At 39.7% G+C, this 7,896-nt stretch overlaps 1 pseudogene; it reads right to left on the bottom strand.

Annotated features, from left to right (window-relative positions):
* Window positions 1-2,336: 2,336 nt before the first annotated feature.
* On the bottom strand, window positions 2,337-3,480 carry LOC119518117 (annotated as a pseudogene).
* Between the last annotated feature and the right edge of the window lie 4,416 nt (window positions 3,481-7,896).

Here is a 7,896-nt window from a genome sequence, read left to right as displayed (position 1 = left end):
GCCAAGGCATGTGACTTCTTTGTTTCAGAAATAGTGATTTTCTAATTCTGTCCTACAAGGTTATTTTATCACAATGAAATTAATATGCAAGTTGAAACAAAATACATTTGGTGTGTTTTTAACTACTGTTTGCCTCATGATATTAATTTCAAAATGTGGAAGCTTTGTGAATTCTGCTAGGCACCAGCCTATGGAGGTGAGTTACAATCAAGGGAAGGATCGTCTCCCTTCCTCCTTCCCTTCCCACTTTCTTCCCTCCCTTTTCTCTCCTGCTTCCAAGCATGGTGAAGAAGATACCAGAACTAATCACTGACTGAGACAGAGCAAGCAAACATATTTTCAAGGAATCTGCCTATTATTTTGACATTTTGAAGGAAGAGATTTCCTCCGAGTGAAGTCCTTTATAAAATATCTTATATATTAGTGAAGTTTCTTTTGCCACAAGTGATAAATTTCTCCCACGTGTTCTTGTTTTTGACAAATCTCGTGGCACTTGGGAGTTCTCTTACTCCCCAGAGGGAGAATGTGGTGTGCTGTAAGCTGGGCTGGTGACATTTTTTGCCTTTTGTTGAAAGGCTGAGAAGTCTGGTGTCCTGTGGCCCAGGACTGCCTTCTCCTGGTGACCTCCAGCCCTGCCTCGGGCAGATGACCATTCTCTCCCCTGGGAATCTTCCATCTAGTTCCTAAAGGAACAGAACACAACAGAACAGAAGCCCAGCTTAATTATCTTTGACCAGCATGTGCTGCAAAGACCAGTTTCCTTCTAATCTCCCAGCACCAGTGTGGGAGGGGGTGGGAGGTGGGGTCCTGGAGGACATGCCCTGTGTTAGGGTAACATGTCTTCTCACCTCTCGAGATATCTGGGGTCATGGAATCACCCCCCCCAGGCCATGGGGCCACCTACAGGGGGTTTGTTCTCTTTGACTTTTTGAGGGAGGATCTTGCCTCCTATATGCATTAGTCTCCTGCTGCTGTAACAAATTACCACAACCTAGCGTTGTACATGACAGAAATCTCACATCTTAAGGCTGCGGATGTCAGAAGTCTAACACGGGTCTCCATGGCCTGGAACCAAGGCCACGGCCGGGCTGTGCTCCTTTCTGGAGGCTCCAGGGAGAAGCCTTTCCTGGCCCTTTCCAGCTCTGGAGTCTGCCCACATCCCTCCGGCAGAAACCACAAATGTATTAATCATCTGATTAACATTAAAACACCAAACCAGTTTGTTTTAAAATGCTCCTCATCCAAGATTTGGGCAAAACTGTCACTCCAAAGTGAATTAAAAATTTACAAGGCAAACACAACAGATATGAGCAGATACTATGAAAAAATGTTATTTGTTCTTAAATTATGCCATTTTCTAAAGTGATAAGAGGAATCACCTTAACAGAATTTTTTTTTTTTTGTATAAATATTCATGAATCTTAAGAAGTCTCTAGATAGCTCATTAATTCCTTACCACAGCAGCTGAATTTCTATTTTAGAAAATAAAAAAAGCCCTAAAATCCTCTTCCACTGAAAGTCATTTATTTCTCTGGTGAAAGTAAGCAAGGGCACTACCACACTGATCTCTTTTCTAAAACAATGCAAATAACAATGTCTATACATCTTAAATTTGGTAGGTTCCAAAAGTTAGAATGCAATCATTTTTTGATGCAACAGAAAAATAAATAAGTAAAAATTAAATACTTTATCCCAACATTTGGTATTGACAAATCAGTAGTGTCAGCTTCACATATGAAGGAAAGCTTGGTCTGGTTTATAAATTCCTCAATGTATCATGGTATTTGGATTAAAAAAGTTTAGAATATGAAGTATACCTTTTTGCTTAAAGGAATACAATACAATCACCGTTAAGCTGCTATTGTAACTCACTTCTAGCTGGGTTAAAGTGATCATTTATTTGGCCCATGCCACAAGTTGTATATATCACACTTCTGTCAAACTGAAACCTTATACCTGTAAGCTTTCAGATTTATAAGCTACAATATGTACTGACTAATCTGTCAGCCCCTCACAGTTTTTTAGAAAAATATCTACTTTTGTCCTTATGGAGTCAAAATGTTACACCATCATTTGTTTCAGAAAAAAAAAAAAAATGCACACTCTGTGAAATTATTAGGAAAATACTCTTGCAAATAAGCTATATAAAGATAAAATTTCACTTCAAAGGTATGTTTTTCTTTTCTTTTCTTTTTTCTTTTTTTTTTTTTTTACAATTGCCAGTAAAGGTGCAGAGAAATTCTAAGTAAAGGGAAAACTATTCCATACAACAATTCTTTAATTACACCAGCTTTTGCACAGCAATACTTAGAGGAAGTTTAGACACTTCAGTTTCCTCAGGAAGAGAAGGATGGAAGAGGATCTTCTGATTCAGATTTTTTTTTCCCACCATTGATCTGCTTTCTTCAGGAATGGCTACAGATGCCAAATCTCCATTAAGTGTATTTCTTGAACAGTGAACAGTTCTATCTGGGTCTTCAAGGGGAATATCATTGCAAGAGTCTGTATCTGAACAGGTTCTCTGGTGTCTCAGATAATCAGCATGTGTGGACCCTTTTACACAGTGGCTGCCTGTTTCTGAATGGCAGGAACCTGGGTGGCTGACAGAACATTTCATCATTTGAACAGAAGGTGACACAGGAGAAACTAAGGGATCTGAATGGGCAGTGGAAACATCTCAGGTTTAAATTTGGCATTCGCTGTCTTCACACCTTCCTCAAGTGCTGTGGTTAAGGTATTACTGGTGGCCCTAAGCAAAGAGGAGTCTTCATTCATGCCCTCCATGCTGGAGGGTGAATGCTCTCATCATGGTGAACAAATTCTTGCATTGTCTGAACTTGCTGCATTAGGAGGTTATAGTAGAGGCAAGTTCATGCATTTTGGTTTTCAGAGATTCACTGGTTTCACTTATTTCTTTTTTCTTTTTTATTCCTAGTATCAGTGAGAAAGGCTTTGAAGCTCCCTGAAGCAACCAGCAACCTCTGTCTTTCAGCTATATTCACAGCTTTCATATGGAAATACTGCTCTTCTGGAATGATTAATTCCATTCTTGTCTGTTGAATGGACTTTAATTTCACAATCTGTCATCTCTATACTTCCTTTGCTCCCTTTGCAAACATCCTCCTGTGAATCATAGTAGGACAGGATTCCGTTCTCTAAAACAAACCAAAAAGGCTGGCCCCCTTTGAGCTAGTTGCTCCACTTGGACAGAACCTCTCCATGCTTCAGAGCCTGGCGCTGCACACCCTCCTGACCCAGCTCTGACCACGGTGAAGGAGAAAGTGCTGAGCCTAGACCAGCCCTTCCAGGCCCCGCAGGTCCCTCCGCGGGTGCCCCCCACCAACACAAAGCTGCCCTCAGCTCATGCCTGCCGCTGGGATGTGGAGCCCTTAGAGGCCAGCTGGCCACTGCTGCACGGGGCTTGGGGGGGCTGCTGGGGGCTGGCTCAGGCAACTCCAGGAGCTGCAGTGACTCCAGCATGTCCAAGCCGGCCTCCAGCTCATATATCCACACCCCAGTGTTCCCTCCTTCTCGCCTGTCTTTGATACTGTAGTTTTCATCTCTACAAGTTTGATTTGAGACTTTATTTTATATCTTCCATGTCTCTATTTAACATGCTTCATCTTTCCTCTATCTTATAACCTATAAAGTATAGTTATACTACAGTTAAAATAGCTGCTTTTATGGCCATGTCTACTAATCCTATCATCTGTGGTATTTCTGAACCTATTTCTATTGATTGCTTTTTCTCATTATGAATTATACTTCCCTTGCCTGTTTGCTCATTTTTTAGTAGCTGCCAGATACTGTAAATATTATCTTGCTGGGTGTTAGATATTTTTGTATTGCTTTGTAGTCTTTTATAGGTCAAGGAATGTCTGTGCCTCTGGGCCTTTCTTCTGTGTAGAAGGTTCATTTCCTGGTTTCCACCTTCTGTTCCTCCCTTCTCTCCTTCATTCTTTCCTTTGGCATTACTGTCTCAAAACAGCAATCCCAACTCTGAATCCATTTGATTGGACATCTCACTGCAGCTTCCAAATTTAATTTTCAGGCTTCTGTCTGTTTCATTTTACATAGTATGGTGGATGTGGGTCATCTCTGTCTTTCCATGACTCTCAATCCGCTCTTCCTATTCTGTCTCTACAATGAATAAATGCTTTGGTCAATAATGAATACTAAATGTGATTGAATTAATGATTAAAACAATCAATCTTTTGAAAACCATGTAATATGATAATGACAAGCTTTAACCTAATCACTAGACTTGTTTGTAAAGTGGGGCTGTTCTGAAAGGGTCCTATAGAGGGTTTCCCAGTTGGAGTTTCCCTAACATCTCTAATATTTTTATAAGTCAGTGAAGTGTTTAGATCAGGATTCCTAAACTCAAATGCATGTAAGTGCCAAGCAGGAAGCACACATTGCAAGGAGAGGGTCAAGTACAGGGGAAAGGGGGTCCTAAGAAAACAGATTCACTGAAAAGCCATCCAAAAGATGCTACTTGATTTCATTTTATTTCCACTGGGTGGCAACACCAGTGTTGTTGATCAATTTCACAACAAAGATGAAAACCTGAATTTTTATATTGTCTCACATTTTAAAAATATTAGTAATGTTAAAACATATTCAGAATTTAAAAATAAGATAAAGCCAAATTAAAGCTATCAGCATGTTAATTTGGCCTGTGGATTGCAGATGGGTCAGTGGTTTCTTGGAAATTGCTGTGGCATGATGCAGTCCCTCACGCTCCACAGAAGGACCTCCAACAATTCTGGTAGCTCAGTCTCATTGAAATACCCCATCTTCTGCCTCCTACCCTAAAGTATTCATTGAGCCATTTTTGCAAGCCATCTAATACAGGATGTTTAAGCCTGTGGCTCTTGCTGTGCCCCCTCACTGGACATGTTTGAGTGGCTTTTAGGAACACCAATGGCCAGCACAAAACCACATCTATTAAATTAGAATCGAGGGGAATCCCTTTCCAGATCCTCAACATCCATGAACAGTCCACCTGAGAAAAGGCCAGTGGTGGGACCCCTGATAGGGAAAGGCTGAATCTTTCTAGGTTAGATGTCCAGGGTGTGAAATCCTCCCAGGGCACCAAACAATGGGACAATTTGAAATATTGGTGAGAACATGAATGCTTCTAATGACAAGGTAATAAGTCTTTCAGTTTTTTGCAGATAACTCAAGAAGGTGTACAAAGAAATATATGAAGCTGCTTTTAACAAAACTCTCTCCTTTCCTATTATTTATTATATATTTCTCAGTATTATCACCTAGAAAAATTAAAAACAAATAGAATCAATTCTGAACCCTGTCTCCTTCTAGGGCAATGATTCTCATTTGGGACTATTTTCCCCCTAGGAGATGATTGGAGACACACTTGATTGTCACAACTGGGGGATGCTACTGGCATTTAGTGGATAAAAGCCATGGATACATCCTACAACACATATGACAGCCCCCCCCCCCCAACAAGGAATATTCTGGTCCAAAGTATCTATGGTGCCAAGGTCGGGAAACTGGTTGAGCTGCAATGGTTAATTTCATGTGTCAACCTGCAACTTTGGCTAAGTTATGGTATCCAGATGTTTGTTAAAGCAATCAGTGGCCTGATTGTAACTGTGAGGGTATTTCACAGATGGATTTAAGTCCTTAGTTGATAGCATTTATGGCTCATTGCATCTACTTTAAACAGGGAGAGTGACTTCAGCAATGGGAGGAGTCCCCTTATCCCATCACTTAGAGCCCTGAAGGTGAGAACAGAGAATTTTAGCTAAAAGAAATAAGACTATTTCTACTTGAGACAGCCCACTTCTCCTGGAGAAGTCAACATCACTTTCCATGGAGTTCCCAAATTGCAGCCTGTCCTACAGAATTTGGACCAGCCAATCCCCACGGTTGCATGAGCCAATTCCTGTAAACATTTATATAGACAGACATTTATCTTGTCTGTCAGTTCTGTTTTCTCTGGAGAACCATGATTTAAAAAAAAGAAAAAACAACTGTTCCACACTTAGTCTGTATGACTTCCTTGGTAACATCCTTCTAGAAAGAAATAAGCATTTCTGACAATAGTGCTTTGACAATTATGTGATGAACTTTAATGGGATTTAGATTTATTTTTGAAAATAAGCAACTTCTTCCTGCTGATGACTCTCAGTGGAGTTATTTACCTTTCCCTTTATTTTCCTTTTTTTGATTTAGTGAAATGGTGCCAAGGTTGGGAAATTGGTTGAGCTGCAATGGTTAATTTCATGTGTCAATTTTTCTACATGTCCCTACCAAGAGTAAATCTATTTGACTTGGCTTGGTTTTTGGCAGGCTATGACTTTCTCCCTGCAGCAAGTTTATAATAAAACTAAGACAGGTGCTGATAACTGAATACTCTCCAATTCTTTTTCTTTTTTTTTTTTTGCCTTTACAGCGGTAAGAAGAGCTCTATTTCCAACAAAATTTTACTTTTCTATGTTTAAAAGTTACATATAAAAACTTGTGATATATTTTTGTTGCTTTATCAGTTATATATTATTAATAATTTTAGTGATAACTGTAAAACATTTGAGCCTATGCTCCCAGGAAATTATTTTTAAAACTTAAATTTCAATTTATAAATATGCTTTTGTATAGAGAGATATGACAGGGTAATTAATAAGAGATTTTCATGCATAAAGTTCACCACATTATCATGAAATCCTGTGGGAAACGTAGACTAGAAACAAGAGTTGAAGGATTTAAAGCAACAGAATAAAAGTTTTATAAGAGCTCATTGATGTATTTGTTTTGTAAAATAACATGATGGTATGAAAACCCTAAGTTATTTACAGACTTTGGATACATGTAAAAGAGTGGTAGTAATCGTTTTATTTAGTGTCAATTTTTAGAGCATGCCAGAAATGACATCCTTTCCAGGGTTTATACTTACATGATGAAAAATTTTGGATGTCAACTTAAAAATGTTTGATGATAAACATAGCTTTGCAAAAATACTTTAGAGAGTGAGAAGGAAAAAATGTGAACACTAAAAGTTTAGATCATGTTTCTGAAAATTCCTCAGATATTAGAAAGACTTGGGACATTTGTTAAACATACAGAATCTAGGAAATTCACACCTAGGAAATTCAGTTATTCAGAGGAATTTAGTTATTCCACCTCATAGTTTCCAGGACCCCCACCTTCATTTTTCAGGGGATTGTGATGTCCTGAAATGTTGAGGGAGGTTGGGAAATACAAGTAAAGCCAGGAATCTGGGTCTGTACTTCTCACTTGTGACTGTGCTTTTGAGTCACCAAGGCCCTGAGTCTTAAGCTTCAATGAATCAAATGAACTGCCTATGAGTTTTGTGAAAGTGCACATTCTGGTAGAGTGGTTCTGATCTGGGTCCAACAGTCTGAATTTCCAACAAGCTCCAAGGTGATCCCATTTGGCTCAACTGTAACCAGATTTTGAGCTGCAAGGGCTAGGGAACTTGTAAAAGTACTCATACACTGGCCCTCCCCCACACCAATTGAATCAGTCTCTCCAGGGTGGAGTCAGTGTTATTAAAGCTGTCAGATATTTCAGATGACTAACCAGAATGGAAAGCCAATGCTGTAAGTGGGTAACATCTCTGCTTAGCATTCCCAAGGTAAAGTCCTCCTGCCAATGAAGCCCTCACCATCACCCCAAAACCAGAGAAATATTTTGCTCAACTCAATGAGTGGCCAATGGGGTTGTTTCCCTCCAGGACAGGTAGGGGCTATGCAGGTGATAACTTAGCCCCCAGGTGATCCCTGAGCACAAATTCAGAGGCTTTAGGGCCCAGCCTGCTGCAGATACTAGGGCAAGTGGTCCTTACCCAAGGTACTTTTCCATGGAAAATGACAAGGTACATTTGCAGATGGGTTGAGAGAAAAC

Source organism: Choloepus didactylus, chromosome 21, assembly GCF_015220235.1.
Source record: "Choloepus didactylus isolate mChoDid1 chromosome 21, mChoDid1.pri, whole genome shotgun sequence".
Taxonomy (NCBI): Eukaryota; Metazoa; Chordata; class Mammalia; order Pilosa; family Megalonychidae; genus Choloepus; species Choloepus didactylus.
Note: the sequence above shows the minus strand (reverse complement) of the source record. Positions and strands in the feature narration are given on the sequence as shown.